Here is a 20,102-nt window from a genome sequence, read left to right as displayed (position 1 = left end):
AGGTTAAGTGAACTACTCTTCATGGAAGCTGAGAGCAGATGGAGGAATTTGGTAACAAAAGAGGAATATAAAGGCCCACTGGGTCTTACAAGGGCCTCCAGTTATCACTTGGGTGACGTTAGGAATAATCACAGGCAGTAGCCAGCAGTTAGTGAATGCTACCCACAAACCAAGTACTTATTTTGATTTTATATATATAAATAAATATTACATTAAATAGTAATGAATCTTACATTTTCATCACATTATATATTAAATATTAACTGATATATTTAATGTATTCATTACATAATTAAAATAGTTCATTGAATAATTAATATTATATGAAGTAATTTTATTCATATACATATATATTCATTAAATTCTCACCATGACCCCTGAGAGGAAAGTATTAAATGCCACTTTCATTTTGTGGCTAAGGGAATTGGGGTTTTGCCTCAGTTTATCACCTTTCTGTCTTTAGGCTCAGTTTTTTTCAAATTGTGAATGAGGCCAGTCCATACTGACCTAGCGGGTTCACGAAATACCCAGAGTGTGATGCATGAAGACAGTAGACATGGACTTGCCCCTCACACATGAACAGAGCTCCCAGGCAGGTAGATACCGCCATTTCTGGGAGAGGCCTGGTCCCCAAGGAGCCTGCAGTTTCCCTCAAGCTGCACACAACACAAAGGGCACATCTTCCCCATCACCCTTCACCTCTGAGTCCCACTATTCAAACAGCAGGGCAAATGGAGCTGGGGGGTATCTTGGTGGAGTGCTTGCTTAGCATGCATGAATCTCTGGGTTTGATTTCTTCAGCACCCCATAAACTGGGCATAATGGCACATACATATAACCCCAACACTTGGGAAGTAGAGGCAAGATGATTTCGAGATCATTTCTTGGCCACATAGGGAATCCAAAGGAAACCTGAGATACACAGAACATTATCTTTAAAAAAAAAAAGTGAAAGAAAGAATTTCATCCGTGTTAGTTATAGGCCTGTCTCTGTGGGTTTGTGCCAAAAGATCCAGGTGCCAGGGACAGAGAACTCATCTCTCAAATTAGAGGTGTCAGCACAAACAACCCTCCACAAGGGATGTCCTGTCCTTCACAAGTCACCTTTGGCCACCTGATCCCAGTAGTCACTTCACAAAGCCCCCAACTGGCAACTTATCGGGACTGTTAACTTTCGCTGACACCAGACTGGCCAGAAAGTCTCCTGGATGGATGGACACACGGAGAAGACCTGATGGAGCACTGCCCAAAAGCATCCGTGTGGATGTGGCCTTTCATGTCACCACACTGGGAACCAGCAGGGTGCTGTGGGTCTGGGGAGAGCAGGTTGGAGCTCACAAGGGTCTAGCGTGCCCCATGTTAGACTTTGTTCAATGCAACTAAAGGGTCTTGTGTCTTCCTGTGAAGCAAACCCTTGGGCAGACGGGAAACGGCTCCGTGTATTTTGTACGGTCTACCCAGAACCTCTATCAACAGCCTGAGGCTGAAGGCCGATGAAGACTTTGGCCTAAGTTAGAAAAGAGGTTTGCAACCCACCTTTGCCTCTGTGGAGTATTGGAGAGCAGGATTTCAATGATCTCAGCACTTGAATGATCTCAGCTGTGCAGTGGGAATGATCATGTTTACTTCATGGAACAATTGGTCAAATCAAATAAAATAGCCATTCTCCCCAAATACGGCAACGTTATTTCCCCAACGCTTAGAGATGTACAGGCTCAGTAAAATAAAAATGAAACAAACAGAAGAAAATATTGGGTGAGTCAAAGTAATGCTGTCAAGTAGGAATCCTTTAAAGAGGAAAGGAGCTTCCGGCTTCAGTATCATAGAAGGGTGCTTCAATACAGTCGGAGCAGGAAGGCGAAGACAGGGGAGGAAGGGGGCTCTTGATCTCAACTTCACAGAACAGTCCCCAGCATCACATCTTCTCTTCGTCTGCTTCTAGCCTTGGACCAGTTCCCCAGCCACAGGCCAGCACCTCACTGGCCTGGCTTGGTTGCTGAGCAACCACTAGGATGCTATGCTTTGGCACATGGAGAGCTTTGTGGATGGTGGTCTGCTACCCTGCTTGCCTCTGCACATACTTTTTCAGCCATGGGCTTTGTGGGCAGAACCCACAGCAGGTATTCAATGAGGGGAAAAGCCAGAGGAGGAAGAACATTCCAGATGAAGCAAAGCCAGTCAAGAAGGTCTTGCAGAGATCAACATGGAAAGGAAAGTGCACTGCTAACCATTCCCTACACTGCCCCCCCACCTCCAGAAAATGTTGTAGCTAAATGGCACAGCAGACCTGAAGACTGGGAACGGGAAGTCATGCCCCAACCACAACAAGCACATCAAAAGAATACCATGCTCCTGTCAACTGTAAAGAGGCACCAAGGGGGCCCAGGTCCTAATGACTTTGTTCATAATCTAAGATGGACATACTGGACCCTTAAAGAAGGTCTCTAAGAGCAAGAATACAGCATTCAACCCACAGCATCCTCCCAGCACCTGCTTCCTTAGCATGTGCACCTGACGGAATGGCCAGAGTGACTGAGAAGCAGATGGAGAAAAAATAGACACAGGCATGACCCTCCTTATCTCCCCCATGTCCTGCAAAAGCAACTACTAACCATTTAACAGAAGAGCAAACCGAAGCTGCTTGTCTTTGCCATACTCACTCACAGAAGAGCTGCAGTGACTCTGTGCTCTCTTTTCTGATGATTAAAGGGCGTGAAGTTGGGGCCCACCTGTCCCTGGAGATAGACAGTGGCTTTGGTGGATACAGGGCCTGCCTGAATGAACAAGTCCTGAACAGAGGGACAAGGAAGGAAGGAAATTTGGCCCCTAGATGAAAAGAACTCACCTATGGGCAGGACACGTTGTCTGGTTATGTAATTCAAAAGACCAAAACACAAAACCAACCAACCAACCAACCAACCAACCAAACATAAAAATCAAAACAAAACAAAAAACTCGCCTCCAAACTTTGAAATGTTCTTAGGTGCCAACATGATGTTCAAAAGGTTTGGATTTCAGAGCATTTTGGATTTTGAGATTTTAGATTAGGGATGCTTAACCAATAAAGTCTATGCAACAATTTCTAAATTAAGAAGGAAGGAAGGGAGGGAGAGAGGGAGGGAGGGAGAAAGGAAGGAAGGAAGGAAGGAAGGAAGGAAGACCCACCCATCAGTTGCCACATGGGAGCCCGAGGCTGTCATTCGGTGTCTTCCTTCACAGTTCTTCACCTTATCACTGAGGCAGGATGTCCCAATAAGCCCAGAACTTGCCAACTCAGCTACTTTAGCTGGCCAGTTTGCCTCAGAGATCCCCAGCTTCTACTGATATCCCTGGGTTACAGGTGACTGCCATGCCCAGTTGGTTTTTAGTGGGTGCTGGGGAGGTGAACTCAAGTCCTCACATTAGTGCAGCAAACACTTTATCCACTGAGCCGTCTCTCCAAGCCCTGCCCTCTCTCCCTCCTTCTCTCCCTCCTTCTTCCCTCCCTCACTCCTTTCCTCTCCTTCTCTCCCCCTCTCCATCCTCTCCTCCTTCCCTTTGAGATAGGATTGAGGTATGTAGTCCAGGCTGACCAAGGGACTGCAGCAGTCCTTCTGCCTCTGCAGATGTACACCGCCATACCAAGCTAGAACACATCTTTTTAGAACTCAAATGTTAACATAGGCACTGGGGAAACCCTGATCCAGCCATTTGCTCGTGTGGCTACTGGAAGTTATTCGGTGCTCTGGAACACCAAGAATCTCATTTGCAATATGGTGTGGGGGAAATTCTACCTCCCTTATTTACAGAGTGGCAGTCATAATAACCACACAGAGAGCCATGCCATAGAAGAAGGATTCCAGGCCATAAGTCCCATGTAGTGGGTCCCCAGGAATACCATGTTAGGCTCCTCCCCTTGCTGGTTTCTAGACTGTGTGGTCCAGTAGCTAGGGAAGGGAAGCAAAACAGAAAGTCTGTGTGTCTATGAGAGGGCCTGGACACTGCAGCTGGCCCAGCAGTGGTCCTCAGTGCCCACCAGCTCCACTGGAGCACCCCAGGGCTTCCCCCAGCCTGCTGTGCTGAAACCCACAAAAGACACTTTTGTCCCAACACAAGTTTCACTGTGTCTGCAGCACACCAGGAGGAGCAAAACTTAGGGTGCCCACGAAGACAAATGGCTGCTCTCAAGACATACACTGCACTGAACATAGGCCAAGTTCACACCACACAGGCTCACTATCAAGGGCCTGCAGAGGTCTCTAAGGTCACTGTGTGCCTTTAGTTGGGAGCTTCCAGGAGAAATCAATGAGCAGAGAATGTCTTGTTTTACTCTGTTCCAGACCTGGACACTGAGTCAGAGGATGGTGATTCCAACCTTTTGCACCTCAAGCCAGAGAGCCAGGGTAGGGAGCATCCCCCAGCTCATACAGCAGCTCACCCATGAACCTCCGTGCCTGGACACTCTGCTCCAAAATAAGAGAGTCTTTCAGAGTGTTGCATGTGTGCATACATGTGTATGTGTGTGCATGCTTGTGTGCATGTGTGTATGTTGACTTGCTCCATCAATAAGGAGCTTGCCATCAACTAAAAGAGTAGGGAATTTTCTATACAGACCACTGCTTAACCTAAAACTGCTACCATCTAATCCCTGTTTTACAGCTGAGAAAGCTGAAGAGCAGAGACCAAATTAATACTTAGCTGGTACATAGACCAAGATTTGAACTCAGTGTATACAACCTTACTATGTGCCACTAGCTGGCTCTGGGCGTAAAACTTGGATGGATCCTATTTTGAAAGTTGGGGGGATAATGATCTCTATTTTTTTATTAATTCAAAATAGGTATATTTTTATAAGACACTGAGCCTTGAGTTGGCAAGCAAACAGAACCCGAGCCAACAAGACTCTGCTTTCCACTCACAGGGCGGGCAGAGCGGACTTGCGGGTGCCAGTGTTGGGGGATGCCTTGGCAGTGTTAGCATGGCTGCTGTCTTATTCCCTGCCTCTTTCCCGAGTATCATTCATTAATTTCTGCTCTACAGGCACTGGAGAGCGCCCGCTGCAGAGAAATCATCTGGCCCTGCAGTCTTTCTTTCTGTAGCAGGCTTAAAAAAAATGTACATAAGGACCCAATGAGAAACAGATGATGGGGCATGTCAAGGTCATGATCGCAGTGACTGGCCATGCTCTCCCTGGGTGGGGGGGTGTCACCAGGTCTGCAATAATTCTCTTTACAAACCCCAGAACATCTTCCAGCATCATTGTCTTGGATGGCTTGTGTGAGTCCTGGGACACAGGTTCCTGCCCCGCCCTCTCAGGCCACAGTGGGAAAACTGTTCTTCCCTACCTGCAGGCTCATGAGAATCAAGTGCTCAGGATCAGTCGCAGGTATGATTACTGAACGGATGCACAAAGTAATTAATGAGTGAGTGAATAAGCTATGTTGAACTTTTTTAAAAGTTCATTTATTTTTTACACACATAGGTGTTTTGCCTGCATGTATGTCTGTGCACGACATGCATGATTAGTGTAGACAGACAGCAGAAGAGGGCAGTGAATCCTTTGGATATGGAGTGACTGATGGTTATAAACCCCCATGTGGGTGCTGGGAATTGAATCCAGGTACTCTGTAAGAACAGTTTACAATCTGCCGTGGCATCTCTCTGGCCCCAGGGTTTATCAGAAAATGGCCAGCAATGATGCTCAGTGGGTAAAGACCTGTGGACCTGAGTTTCTTCCTGGAACCCATATGGTGGGCAGAGAACTGACTCCCACAAGTTATCCTCTGACCTCCACATGTGTACCAAACACAAAATGATTAAATAAATGAGTATAAAATAATTAAAAGATATCATTATCAAGTCTAAGATCTTCTTCTTCTTTTTTTTTGGCTTTCCCTACCCCCAAACATAATAGAAGGAAGAGGGGAGAGCACAGGTGTGGATTTTTCAAAGGAGAATCACTAAGCTGGGAGAATCCTTAACATCCTGGTTAAGCTTTGTTATCACTCCCTGCCACAAAAGAAAGTAAACTCATGGTGGTTTAATAGCGATGGTCACACTTGCTCCTCCTAGCTCAAATGCCAAGTGCTGCCTGAGCGTTCTCAGGACTGGGAAGGCAACAGTATCATAAAAAACCAAACCAAATCAAACCAAAACCACTTTTGTTCATGTTAACTCTGCAGTTGTTCTGAGGATCTGTCTTTGTCTGTGATGATTGTGTGCACCTTAGACACTGAAGAAAGTGGCAGAAGCCACCCTCTCCTGAGGACAAGGCATGTAGTGGGGGAAGAACAGGCCCAGCAGAGACTGAGGGAAGTGAAGTCACCTACCAGCTTCCAAAGGCTTCCTTGGGCACCTGGGGATTTACTACCTCTAACTGGTCCTTTCTTGTGACCGTGTGATCCCAAACAGACTCAGGCTTCCATCCATCTATCAGTGTGTGGCTGCAGCCTTGCAGGAGGTGCTGGGCATGGGACTGAACTCCAATTGGCTTTACTAGCTTAGTAAGCACTCAATGCTGAGCCACCTCTCCAGCCCCAAGCACAAAGCTTTCAGATCTGGGATGGGAAATACACTCCTGGTGACAAAGTTGACAGACACAGTATCTGGTGTCCTCAAGGACATGAGCATCCACGCCACATTTCACAGCCCTTTACAGTAGCAAACCATGACGACCCTGTGAAGGACCACATGCCAAGCTGTAAACTGGGTTGGTGCACCCGCCTCCAGCAGGTATCTGACCACCTCCCATGTGCCTGGCTTGCTCCAGTGTGAGGGTACCACAGAGACAGAATGGGCAGAGCTCCTCACCCTGAGGGACTTCTGTTCTAGTGAAGGAAACCAACTGAATGTCTGGCCAGGTACATGCCAAAGCTTAGCCCTTCATTTAGTTCACCCTGACCTTTTGTTCATTTTTAAGCAAATCATGTACTGGAGGCCAGGTTTGTCTTCTTGTCCTTTCCCCATGGGAATGCAATCTTCAGGTGAAACCCTATTAATGGTGAGGCACAGACTGGTCCCTATCTTTTCCTGCCCTGTGGAATTTCTCTGGGGGATATAGGGTAGAGCCAGCTTCTTGTGTGGCAGTCATTAGGATGCAAGCTCTACAAGGCCAAGATTGTGCTATGTGCTGCCCATGGCTACACTTCCAGAGTCTAGCACAGCAACTAGCACACAGTAGGTACTCACTAAGTGCTCAGTAGGTGAGTAAGTGCGTTCAGGTTGTTCTCAGGGTTGTTCTCAGTGCTGCCCAAAGGCCACCTGCATGAGATTCCCAGTTCTCTGCCACAGGCACTACCCAGTGCATCTGCCAGGCCACAGCACATGTGTGTTTATTTTACACTTTTTATTTGGCAATAATTATGTATCTATCGGGGCTCCAAGGAAATGAACAGAGACGACCATGGATAACATCAAAACCCCAAACTGGCATGGCCACAAGGTGATGTCACTATTGCCCAGGTCCCTGCTCCCTGTGTCTGTCAAGCACATGTCTGTGTAGCTCAGAGCAGTGTTCTCCTGTCACCTCTGCAGAACCAGCATCAAGGTACCACACTATCCTCATGAGATTCCCTTCTGCCAGTCCTTAGAGTCAAATGCCCCTCTCCCCAGTCCTCAGTCCCCAGCCTTTGCAATCACCAAATCTATTCTCATGCCATCTGGTTAGCACTAACAAAAATGAATCTAGCACTAGGAAACAGTTTGGGGTGTTTTTACTCTTTGAGATTCACCTAGGTTGAAGTGCATATCAATAGTCTATTCTTTTCATTACTGGCTAGTATTCTATTAGATGGGTATGCCACTGTCGTTTAATTCACATTTGGGGTTAATCCAAATAGATACTACCTATTTGTCCCTGAATAATGATCCTTAGTGTGGAGACTCCTCCGCAGTCAGGGCCCAGTTCTCTTTCTCTGTCTCCTTTTCTCTCTCTCTCTCTCTCTCTCTCTCTCTCTCTCTCTCTCTCTCTCTCTCTCACACACACACACACACACACACACACACACACACACATACATGCACACCAAAAACAAAACCCCAAACACCTGCCAGTCCAATGAAGAAAACTGTCTTCCCCTTAGATTCTTCTGAAGAACTCTGCATGGTCAGAGACCTGTGGGCACAACCAAGAGTTTACGGGGGTGGCTTCCATACCAGCATCCCCTGAGGTCAGAGACAATGTCGATAGTTGTAGGACTGAAGGCCTCCATGCCCTTCAGTATTCACACCCTGTCCAGTGTTCCTTGAATGTTCAGATGGTGTGGCTTACTGATGACATACTAAGGCTTGATGTGATGCTAATTCTGAGCCTGGGACTCTAACTCTGCTGCACTATGCAAATGAACTCAGGCTAGTTCTTGAGGGATGAGACACTGCACAGAGAAGAGACAAGCAGCCTCAGCTAAGGTCACCATAGTCTGGCCTGGAGCCAGCACACTCCACCATGCTGGAAATCACCAGGCTCTGCAGAATCATCTTCACGGCCTTGGCAGACCAGACAAACAGACAAACCACAGTGAGAGAGCCATCCAAGACCGGAAGGCCTTTGGTGGTGTGCTGACCTGTAGACTACAAAGTCACAGGTAATAATGGACACACACACAAGCTGCTCTGACGCACGTTAATGGCTGGGCTATCTTGCAGAGCCAGGAGGCTCTCAGGACCCATCTGCATATCAAGTTTTCCAGCATGCTCGACTAGAAGACACGTTCCCTGGTTCCACTCCTGATCTTGCTACCCACTCTGAGCAAGGAGCTCCCTTAACTTCTGTCAAAGACAGTTTGCATCTTAACGCGGCTGTGGGTGAGACACTCAGGGCGGGAATCAGCCTCCTCCTGGCCTCATCCTCCATGGCTCCGTGTTTGCAGATAAAAATACCCTCCCCTCCTCTCTACTGTGGAAGCTGTCCAGGGTCAGCCGCCCACACACTTCCATGCGATTTCTGACTCTGGTTATAAAACCTTGGCCCCAGAAATAGAACACAAGGGGATTTCACAGGCATGTGCTCCGGCACAGTCTCCTCCATTCCTGAAAAACTTGGGGGAAATTCACTTTCAAGCTTTGAACATGGTCTTCAAAGTCCTACTCACCCTGGCACCAAACATCTATGAGGGGCCATGGTATGTATTTTGTGTGTGTGTGTGTGTATATATGTGTGTGTATATGTATATGTATGTATATATACATATATACATTCTCTCTCTCTCTCTCTCTCTCTCTCTCTCTCTCTCTCTCTCTCTCTCAGCAAGTACTGCTGCTCTCAAGTCTTGCTAGCTCCTTTGGTCACTGTTGATCACCTCTGGACCCTCCTGGCTTTCCTGGCCCTGATCATCACTGTCCGGTCCTAGCCAGGGCTCAGTTTTCTCTGTCCTTTGGTTGCTCTTCTGTTTACCCTCACGCCTGCCCTTACATATAGTTCCTTCAAATGTGTCCCAGGTACACATTCCATTCTGAGCCCCACAGTCATGATAGCCTTCCTAGCCGATACAACGTGGACTCCAGAGCAGATGCTACTGCCAGCAAACCTTCAGACCAACTCTCCTGTCATAGGTAGAGATTAGAAGGTCAACCTGGAACGAAGAGAACCAAAGTGGTGAAGGTGGTGATAACCAAGGATGAAAGGGAGGCCAGGACAGTGGCACAGGAGTTCCATTACCTGATTAAAAAATGGCACTCTTGGGTGATGATAACAACTATTCTGTTTCCTAAATCTGCAGAATGTGCTGGACCCTGAGCACCTGTTTAAGCATAATCCTCCCTACAGACGATGAAACTGGGAGCAGAGAAGAGATGTATCCAGTTCGGAGTCACACAGCTGGTTGGCACAGCAAGGATTTAAAGTGAGGTTCAGTTCTAATGACCACGGCTCCGTACGCCTACCTTGGATCCTGCTGTAGGCGCCTCTCCCATCAGGCTTTTCACCAAATCAGACATTTTCTAGGCCCTCCTGACAGTTTCCAGGCTCCCCTTTGCCCCAGTCCACCACCCACTGGCCTTGAGTGGGCCCACCATGCTCATCACTTCCCACGACTCTCTAGAACAGAGACATATTCTAAACTAGGACTCGCCTCTTCCTGCTCTTGATGATGGGCAAGTCACCTCGCTCTCTGATGATGATGGGCAAGTCACCTCGTTCTCTGAGCATCAGCTTCTCTATCTACAACCTGAGGGTGGAAAGCTGAAGGGCTAGGGGACTGTGATGGTGCCCTGGACACGGCCAGCCCTCAAGAGAGGAGAGCTCACTTCTGACTCTGCCACCCTCACAGCCTCTCATTACCACACATCTCTGCTCCTGTACCTGGGGGTCACCTCCAATGTCTCTGGCACCTATGGATATGGCCACTTCCCAGGAGGCCCTGTCTGCTTTAGAGTAATTCCAGTGCCACACCCTTCAGACACTCTTGTATTGCGACATCTCTGTAGTCAACACTGTGTCCATAGTCTCTGCAAGCTCTGAACTACCCTCGCTGGTTGGCATAGCATCAGTGAGTCTGGTGTCTAGAGACTCCCGAATATCAGAGTTAGAAGGAATAAAAATAGCTACTGATACATTTTAACCAGTTAATCAACCAATAGCTAACCAAATCGCTAACCAATTACCAACCACAGTTTACTCATTGCCCTGGCCTTGTGCTAGTCTCTGAAGATCACAAGAATCCCTCTCCCCATTCCACTTCTGTGCACTTGGGTGCACAGCAGATAGTTTCTGGGCACTGCCCCCTCAGCATGCTCCCTAACTGCTCGGAGTATGGTCCTGTGGTCACTGACTCAGACATGGGACCTGGTCTATTTAGACTTTGCTGATCCATTTTCTTGGTGGTGACTGGTTTAGGCGTAGCCATGTGACCCATTGTCTGACAATGAGACACAAGAATGAGTTAGCTTGATGGTGTGGGGGAACTTGACAAGACAAGGAGATGCCTTCTGTCCTTTCTCTCGGGGACTTCTCTGTAGAGCAGGGACGGAGTGAGCTTTCTTGATAGAGTGGTATAAAGGTTCAAAGGAGGCCACATGTAAGACAGTTTGTGTGACTGCTGGGTGCCCGGAGAGTGAGACGGTCATCACACCCACCTTTGCCCGCAGGATGTCTCACCCGAAACAACAGTGGAACTCTAAGCCCAGGTCTTGGCTCTTCCCATGCTCCACTGTCTATACCCAGCCGTGGCCTCCCTCCATCCTCCTTCCAACAGACCTTCACAAATGGCCCCTATGTCAGAGATGTTTTCTCTATCCCGTCATCTCATGGCTTTCTTCTGTTCTTTTGCCCCAAATATGTCTGAAAGATTTGCTGGCCTCGCTTCTGTGAATGTGCCCTTAGGATGCCTGGACCTGTGCTCAGGGGTCCCAGAGATTCCCATCGCAGTGCTGCTTGTGATAGTGAGAGGAGAGCAAACAATGTGGCTGAGTCACTCGTAAAAGATGAGGTAGAGATGTATCTATTGATATGCAAGTCGTCCAAGCTCTATGACTGGGAGAGAGAAAGGCTCCAGAAATACAACATTCCTCTACAGACTTATCAGTCATGGAGAACCTTCTGGAAGGACATTTGACAGAATGTTAACAGGAGCGAGCTTTGTTTCACGACATTTCATCTGAGTCTTACTTTCTTCTTTATACTTTTTGATACCATTTGAATTTTACATAATCCTTACATAACATCTCTATATCCAGGGGGAGACAGAACTACTTTTATTTTGAAAAGAGGAAAAAATACATACAGAATCACAGCCAGGATCCACCTTCTTTGGGCATGGTTCCCTAGTCACGTGAGACAAGATTTGGGGTTTACTGTACTCTTTCCAGCCCAGATCCCCAACCCCCATGCCCCTGCCAGCCTCTGCACAGAACTCTCTAGTTTGGTAAACTCGGAAACAGTGAGGCAACGAGGAGCCAAACATCTGGAGGGAAAACACAAGGCTGGGGTGAGGAAGTGCACACTGAGATGCCTATAAGATTATCCAGATGAACTCAAGAGAGAGCAGGGCACACTGTCTATGGAGATACAAAATCACAGGGGAGCAACATCTATTGTGGCTTTGCATGTGGACGAACTACCCATGGACACCTTCTGTGCATCTGCTCACTGATCTGACTCACTTCTCAGCAGAGCGACATAAAGACATAGAAACACACATGCCTGCGTGTCCGCTTCTCTCAGTGCGGGGATGCTAACCTGACCTGTTCTGCCTTGGCCGTGTCCAACCACCTCCACCATCATTTTAGCAATCTGAGCCTGCTATAAGAGATGGTCTTGTGTTAAGTGCTATTTATTTCTCTCTCTCTCTCTCTCTCTCTCTCTCTCTCTCTCTGTGTCTCTCTCTCTCTCTGTCTCTGTCTCTCTGTCTCTGTCTCTCTCTGTCTCTCTCTCTCTCTCTCTCTCTCTCTCTCTCTCTCTCTCTGTGTGTGTGTGTGTACATATGGAAGTTTCTTCTATTGCTGTGCACATTAGGACATTAGGGCTTGAGACAGGGTCTCTTCACTGAACCTGAGCGCACTATCTCGACTAGACTGGCTTTCAGTGAGCTGGGGGAATCTACCTGTCTCTGCTTTCCAGCACTGAAGTTACAGATGTGCACCATTGGTGCTGACTTTAACGTGGCTCTGGGATCTGAGCTCAGGCCCTTGGACTCGTATACAAACATTTTACCCACTGAGCTGCCTCTCCAGCTGCCTTCAGTTCCACTTTTGATTTCTGGATAAGGAAGGGGGCCAGTCTCCCGAGCCCTACCTAGATGATAGGCTACAGTAGTTACAGCTCCTGGGTTGGGGCAAGGAGGGATGCTTCTTTCTTAGTGTCTCCCCACTACCATGCCTTTCTTCTGCTTCCTGTTGCTTGATTAAAGAGCTCTCTGAGACTCCGAGGAAAGATACAGGCACCTCAGTCTTAAACTTGTCAAGATGCCTGACCTAGCACAATACTGTGTTTGAGTTAACGAAGGAGTCACATCACAAGGGACCCTTTTGTGTAAAGTAACTCCACAGCAGGTCCCTCTGATCTTTACTGATGCTTTCCTAGGCCTGCCCTATGGAAGGCAGAATCTTCCCTAATTGGTCCTTGAGAAAGGGGCTGGTGTCCTCCCTAGTCTCAGGAGGGAAGGAGTCTGTCTCAGAAAGCTCACCCCAGACTCCCCTCTGCCTGTCCTAGCCCTACTCTGTGCCATCAGGAAGAAAACTTGCACCCTTGTTCCTTGGTATCCAGGACAGTTTACCATGCAGAGATCTGTAGATGCCCTAGGCCCTCATGTAACACCGTGTAGTATTTACACAGACCCCGCCACCCCTCCCCACTCCTCCTGTTCTTTTCAGATGGCTCCACCTGTAATACCTCCTGGTATGCAAATAATATGTAAATAGTTGTCACTCTGTCTTGTCTGGGGAATAATGACAAGGAGAAAAGCCTGTACAAGTTCGGCACAGATGCAACTTTTTTTCCCTGAATATTTCTCATCTGGGATGGCTGAAGCCAGAAATGTTAACCTGGAGACCATGTAGTTGGGGGTGGGATGGGGGTTCTATTTCTGTCTTCTGCCATTCCTCAAACTGTTGTACGAGTGGGGAAGAAAGATATTTATGAGGGCCCAGCCAGGCTTCCACCTAGCACACCCTTTGGAGGGATCTGGGCAGCTACTCAAATATTCTGAATCTCAGTTTCCACATCTGTCCTTATGGATTCTAATAGCTGGTTTTTGATTTCTGTATTTTATGCTTCTGACCTCTTTAGGCCTGTTGAGCCTGGAGAGACAGTCCCTGCCAAAGATGGTCAATTCTCAGAGACAGCGAATGAGCCAGTTCAGAGCCTGAATGCTCAGTCGTTTCCTTCATGAAATTGTATTCTCTGGCCCAGGACTCCCTTGCCCTTGTCAGCCTGGGGCCAGGTGCCAGAGAACTTAGGAACAGCCCTTATGCCTACTGAAATAGCCCTAACTGGGCACTTAAGCCCACCCTGCCTTCTCAGGCAGGCCACGGAAAAGCCCTGGCTTGTTACCCACAGACATGTTTGACGTCCTGACCAGTGGTTCTTTTCTGAGAGTCCCACCTGGCACATGGTTCCCACCTCTCGGGACCTCGAGCTACAAACTCTACTTTTACTAATAGCCTTCTGCTTACCTGTTGGATTACCATATCTGGAGAGAGCTCTGTCAGGGACAGTGTCACCTGGTCCATAGTGTCATTGGGAGGGTATAACAGGTGAACACCGGGAACTGTCTCAGACAGCTGTGGGCACCTGGCAGGGCTTTCATTTACTTTCAAATCTTATTTGTGTGTATGTGGTGTTTTTAAAGCAGTGTTAGAACTGAGGGCTAAGCTCTTTTTTTCTAAAAAAAAAAAAAAAAACTTAATCTTTCTCCTATCTGTCTTTCCCCCCTTTTTCTACCTCCCATTTCTCTCCAATTCCTGCCCAGGATCAGGAATTTTTGGATCCAATTCAAAACCAAACGGTGGGCCTCTGTAGGACTGACTGAGATGGTTCAGCAGGTAACACTATACACACACACATGCATGCACACACACATGCACCACACACACACACACACACACGCACGCACGCACACACACACGCACGCACACACTCATGCATACACACGTACGCACGCACACACCTGCCCCCACCTTCCTTTATATCAAATGCTCTCCTGTCTCCAATATCTTTTTATTCTGATTTTCCGAAGGCCCCAGTGAACCCCAATGCTCTGCTTGCTTCCTGATGGCCATATTCACTTAGATGGAGGTGGGGGGGGGCAGAGGCAAACCAGAATTCCCAAAGAGTTCAAGAAATAAGTTATATTGAATGCATTTTATTAGTCTTGGAGTCATATGGCAACTGAGGTTAACACAAAGCAGGGGAGTTAAAATGGTTTGTATGGGATTTACAAATGGGCAAGACAATTTATAGTGCTCAGATTTCTTATTTGCGAAGTACATTGCTAAAAGCCCTGGGCCCCTGCTAGGTTAGTATTTCTCTTCTTGGCAGTTAGTCTGATTGGGGGAAGCCTCTGCACTGCTACTGACACAGGCCCTTTTCATCTGCAGTGATTCTGTATCACCCACTGACTACTGCGGGACCTTGCAGGCAGGCCACGGTATGGATCTGGTGAAAGAAAAGCCTTGTTGGTTGGGAACCCTGTTGAATTGATTTTCTCTCCCTGTTCCCCCAGTATGGCATCTTCTCCTCCCCCATGTCTCTCTGTTTCCCAAATACAGCATTATCAGGCCTTTGTAAGTCCTTCTGAAATTCATGTGTCACAAGCCATTGCACACCATGCTGAGACTGAACCTCCGACAGCTTCTGCTGCTCCAGATCTGAGACTTGTCCTGGGCCTACTTTGGGATTGATGTCCCAAATAATAGTCTGCATGCCCCACAGTTTTGTCTTAGCAATCTGGGTCTGAAAAGCCTCCTCCACAGCTCCCCACCAACGTCCATAGTCTGCCAGCCTCTTAAATCACCCATCAAGGTCCCAGGCAAAGACCCTCTCCTCCAGGGAGTTGCCTCTGATTTCTCTAGGCAGAAGCAATACACCACATCTCATCTTCCCGCAACCCCGGGCCAGATATTGGCTGGCAGCCAACTGATAGTGTCTTTGAGAGGGATGTGAGCACCCCAGGCTCTGGTACCCCTCATCTCTGGGGGGTAGCGGAGCAGAGCAGTTACAGAGTAAAACGGTCCCAATTCAATTCCTAACTAGCTGCATATATAGGATAATACTGACCTTGTGGCTTTTGTGAGGGATACATCAGAAGATGACCCGAAGTCTTTAGCACAGAACCCAGCAAAAGGTATTAACAGCTCTTTCTCTAGACACTGGCATGCAGACACCACAGGCTGGACAGCCCATATCCCAGTGTGGATGGGTCTTCTTGGTTGATGCCTGGCCCTGGGGCTATTATGGCTTACTCTCCAGTGTATCAGTTTGGATGAGAAGCTATACCCAGCAGAGATGACTGGGATCAGGTCTATTTCATTTACCAGTGTGCCCCTGGTACACTAAGGAGTGCTTAGCATGTAGTTAATAAAATCAAATGAATGAATGTGTCTCCAGGTCTGGGAGGTGATTGGCATCTGACTGGGATTGCCTTGCTGGAGCTGTGAGTGACTTCAACTATGGCTTAGGCAGGAATCAAGGTTGTTTACCTGAGTGGGAGAGTGAGCCCCATTTCCTAGCCCCCAGTCCTTGCCGCCAGTACCACTGGGGATGGAGGTAAGAAAAGAGTGGGACAGATGCAGGGGTGATCCTGTGCTCACTACTGGGGACCCAACTGCCTGTCCCAGTTGGGACTCAGTATTGATTTCTCCTTGGAGGCTGCAGGAAACCACGGCACTGTTAAGTGGGTACAGTGGCTCCTGAGGATGCTGGCTTTTCACTTTCACTGACGACGATACAGAGACATAGGTCCAGCAGGCACTGTCCCTACCAGGCCACAGTGACATGGGGGAGAGCCCACCTCAACCGAGAGGCCAGAAGTGGAAGGAGGGAACCAGGCTGAAAGCTTTATCTGTTATCAGTTGAAGCACAGAATGGAGCCATACCAAGGGTGGGTGGGTTGGTCACAGACCGTGAACTAAGCATTGTGGCAAAAATGAGGAATATTGGCTCAGTTAGCTGTCAAACAGCCCTAATGAGGTAGCTATTATAAGAAAATTGACAGAGGGAAAGAGAGAGAGAGAGAGAGAGAGAAAGAGAGAGAAAGAGAGAGAGAGATTTGTCAGAGTTCCGGGGCTAGTAAGATAGTAAGAAGCAGGGCCTTTCAGATCCAGCACCTTCTTTCATCGGAACCAAATAAATCCTGAAAAGAAAGCCTAGTTCTCCATCTTCTGGCTGTGTGACCTTGAGGCTGGCTCACCCTCTCTGGGCCGCATGTCCCTTTTCCAAGGAAAATGACCCAGGAGGCCTTGTTCCTAGAACAAGGGCACCCCCTATGGCCAAAATATCCTTTCATCTGGAGTGACCAGGCCCAGGGTGAACCCAGGTGTCCAGAAATACAGTGGTCCATCGTGAGGGCCCAAGGCAAACCTGCGCAAGGCCACTTTCACAAACAGCTTGTGCGGTGGGACTAAAAACCCAAACCCAAACTGCAGCTCTAATGACGAATGGCTTGGGCTTCCGAGCTTTGGAGCTCTCCTGTCACCAGGTGGGGGACCCATGCAAGCTTGGGGAAGAGCTGTGGGCAGATGGAGGACGCCCAGAAAAGGTGAGGCCCAAGATGCACAGAGCTCAAAGCAGAGAGCCCTCCCGCACACTGGGAAGCCACTTTTGGGGAGAGAAGCCCCCAGCCCTAGTCCCTGTCTACAGCTCAGAAAGCATCCCCGGCACAGGGACACCGGGCTGCGGGAGCACAGCACACTCCCCCCCATCCCCGCCCCGATACTGAGGGGAAACCAGGTGCAGGAGTCGGGGAATATCTGGGAAGCGGGCTGATGGGGGTCTCCGCGTTCTGGACCCCCCCCAGCTCTGGAAAGTTTGTGCGCCCCCCTCCCCGCGCTGCGCCCGCTGCCGGGTGCCCGCTCAAGGTCACCGCTGACACCGCGAACACCCGCCCCCCCCAGCCCCCCCGGCCAAGCTCTGACTGCAGCCAAGGCCACGGGGTTCCCGGGCGACACGGAAGAAGCCGCGGGAAAGGAGGCAGAACCCTTGCGGGCAGCGGGGAAGAGAGGCCCTGGCCCGGTATCGCCGACCCTCACCTGCGCCCGCTCTGGGGCGACGCTGCCGCCGCCGCTGCCGTTGCCGCTGCCGCCGCCCCTGCTGCGCGCCCGGCCCGGCCCGGCCCTGCGTCCCCGCCGCCGCCGCTGCCTCTGCGCCCCGCGCCCGCCCGAGCTCCCGCCGCCGCCGCTGCACTGCGCTCCGCCCGCCGCTCCCTCCTCCCGCTCCCTCCTCCCCCGCTCTCCTCTGCCCCCCCCCCCCCGAACTCGACTCGGACAGCGCCCCCCTCGCTCATCGGGCCACTCACTCCGGTGGGCCATGAAGACTCTCTCCCTTCCAGGGTACCAGCTCCATCTCTGCCTGCTGCCCACAGCCCCTTCCTCAGGCACCCCACAGAGAGCCCCTAAACTCTTCCCTTTCCCCCTCTTTCCCCGTGGGGCAGAGAGCCCCCCTCAAGGAAATCCGTGGGTGATGTGGGTGACAGGGTGGAGAGAGTCTGCAGGGAGGTTAGCTTTGGAGGGGGATTGTCTGGGTCAACCTTGGGGATTTTAGTCTTGGGCTCTCTGACACTCCTAGAAAGGACAATGGTTGGCCCTCAGCCTCTGTTGTATCCCCTTTAGGGCTCGGAGGAGTCCAGGACAAGGGGCCCCAGACAGAAAAGCAAGTTGAAAACCCCAGGCACCCGGGGAAACAACCTCTTCTGTTAGGCTTCCCCTCCTTGGCTCAGGCCCCAAGTCGCAGAAAGCTCGGTTCCTGCAGAAGCCAGGCCTCTGACTACCAGCGCCTGGGTCTGCGCCACGCCATCAATTAATCATGCCCACTTGTTTATTTATTTATTGGCATTATAAAAAGCCAAATGCACTTCTCACAGGAGGCAGGCAAAGAGAAGATGGGCCCCCACCCAATGAACCCACCAGGGTAACTGACCTTTCCCCCCTGGTTGGCTTCCCTGGGTGAGGGAGGTTCCCTGTGAGGAGGCCCTGCAGTTCTTATGTCTGGACACCCATTTCCAGGAGACACTCTGGACCCTGACACCATTTGTGGACCCAAATCTCCCAGGCCTGAGTTTGGCAACTCTGAGCAGAACTGGTTACTTCCCTGCAGGGCTTCAGCTAGCAGGGGTGGGGGTTGGAGGTGGTGGTGAGGGAGAAGGGACTGGGAGCTAGCCACCAGGTGGAGAGCCCTTAAGTGTGACCGGAGGTGTCCCCAGGCTCTGCTTGGCTCAGGAATGGGTTCTCACTGATCCACGCTCGGCTTGGCAGGTGACACCTGTATCTTCTGCACCATCCTTGGGCACCCAGAGGACATCCCTTCACCAATGCCACATCCATGCCTGTCTCTCCCTGCCTCCCCCATGCCAGCTGCAGGCCTACTGAGCATCCCCAGGTGTTCCCACTCACCCACCCATCAGCAGACTCCTCTGGAGCCGCCCCAGAATCTGCTCTTAGCTCTTGCGGGTTCCACAGCGACTTTGACTTCTGCTATTAGTTGAAGTCAGACATTGATAATGTTAGTCCTGCTCCAAAGTCCCAAGTGCCCCTGTGTGCTGGATAGTTTTCTGTTTACTTGACACAGGCTAGAGAAGCAGAGGGGAGGGATCCCCAAATGAGAAAATGCCTCTTATAAGACTGGGGTGTAGACAAGCTTGTAGAGCATTTTCTTAGTGATTGATGTGGGAGGGCCCAGCTCATATGGGTAGGGCCATCCCTGGGCTGATGCCTGGGTTCTATAAGAAAACAGGCTGAGCAACCCATGGGGAGTAAGCCAATAAGCAGCACCCCTCTGTGGCCTCTTCATCAGCTCTTACCTCCAGAGTTCTGTTAGAGTTCCTGTCCTGACTTCCTTCGATGATGAGCAACGAATGATATGGAGATTTAAACCTAATAATCCTTTCCTCCTCAAGTTGCTTTTGGTAATGGTGTGTATTCACAGCAATAGTAATCCTAATTAAGACAGCCATGAAGCCCCACAGCCTCAGGACCCCATTCAACAACCTCCCGCATCTTTCTGTTCAATGTCCTTCTGTTCAATGTCCCTCTCCACATATATCTAGTTCTGTGCCAAGCTACCCTTCTGGGAAAGTTCCTTTTCCTCTCTTGAGCAGTCTCTTCCTAGTCAGAGTGTCAAAAGCAGGAGCTTAGCAACGGTCTCTTTTACAATCTTTAGGAACCAGTGGGCAAGTTGGAAAGAGGCAAAGAGTGAACTTACCCCTGTAATCCCAGCACTTGGGAAGCTGAGGCAGAAGAACTCTGAGCTGGATGCCAGCCCAGGCTACAAAGTTTCATGCTAGCCTGGGCTACACAGTGAGACATTGTCTCTGGAAACAGAAGTCAGGAAGCAAGAGACAGCATGGCGACTTATGGCTCCATGTGACCTGGGGCAGGACCTCAGCCTCTGAATCCACTGGTTCATCTGTTAAAACAATGACACATTCCATGACCCTATCTGAGGAGCATATAGTCACAGCTTCTCCTGAGCACCCACT

At 49.5% G+C, this 20,102-nt stretch overlaps 1 protein-coding gene across 8 annotated transcripts in view; it reads right to left on the bottom strand.

Moving 5' to 3' along the window:
• Positions 1–17,724, bottom strand: part of Atp2b2 (ATPase plasma membrane Ca2+ transporting 2) — a 314,666-nt gene extending 296,942 nt beyond the window's left edge. For 5 of the 8 annotated variants that reach the window (XM_087904419.1, XM_087904420.1, XM_087904424.1 and 2 more), the window contains exon 1: positions 17,659–17,723. The gene's annotated coding sequence lies outside the window, so the exon portion shown is untranslated. Of the gene's footprint in view, positions 1–17,658 lie in introns of all 8 variants that reach the window. The other 3 variants (XM_087904426.1, XM_087904421.1, XM_087904423.1) reach the window with 2 other exon arrangements.
• Between the last annotated feature and the right edge of the window lie 2,378 nt (positions 17,725–20,102).

Source organism: Myodes glareolus, chromosome 3, assembly GCF_982192425.1.
Source record: "Myodes glareolus chromosome 3, mMyoGla1.1, whole genome shotgun sequence".
Lineage (NCBI taxonomy): Eukaryota > Metazoa > Chordata > Mammalia > Rodentia > Cricetidae > Myodes > Myodes glareolus.
This window is presented reverse-complemented; position numbering and strand designations above follow the sequence as displayed.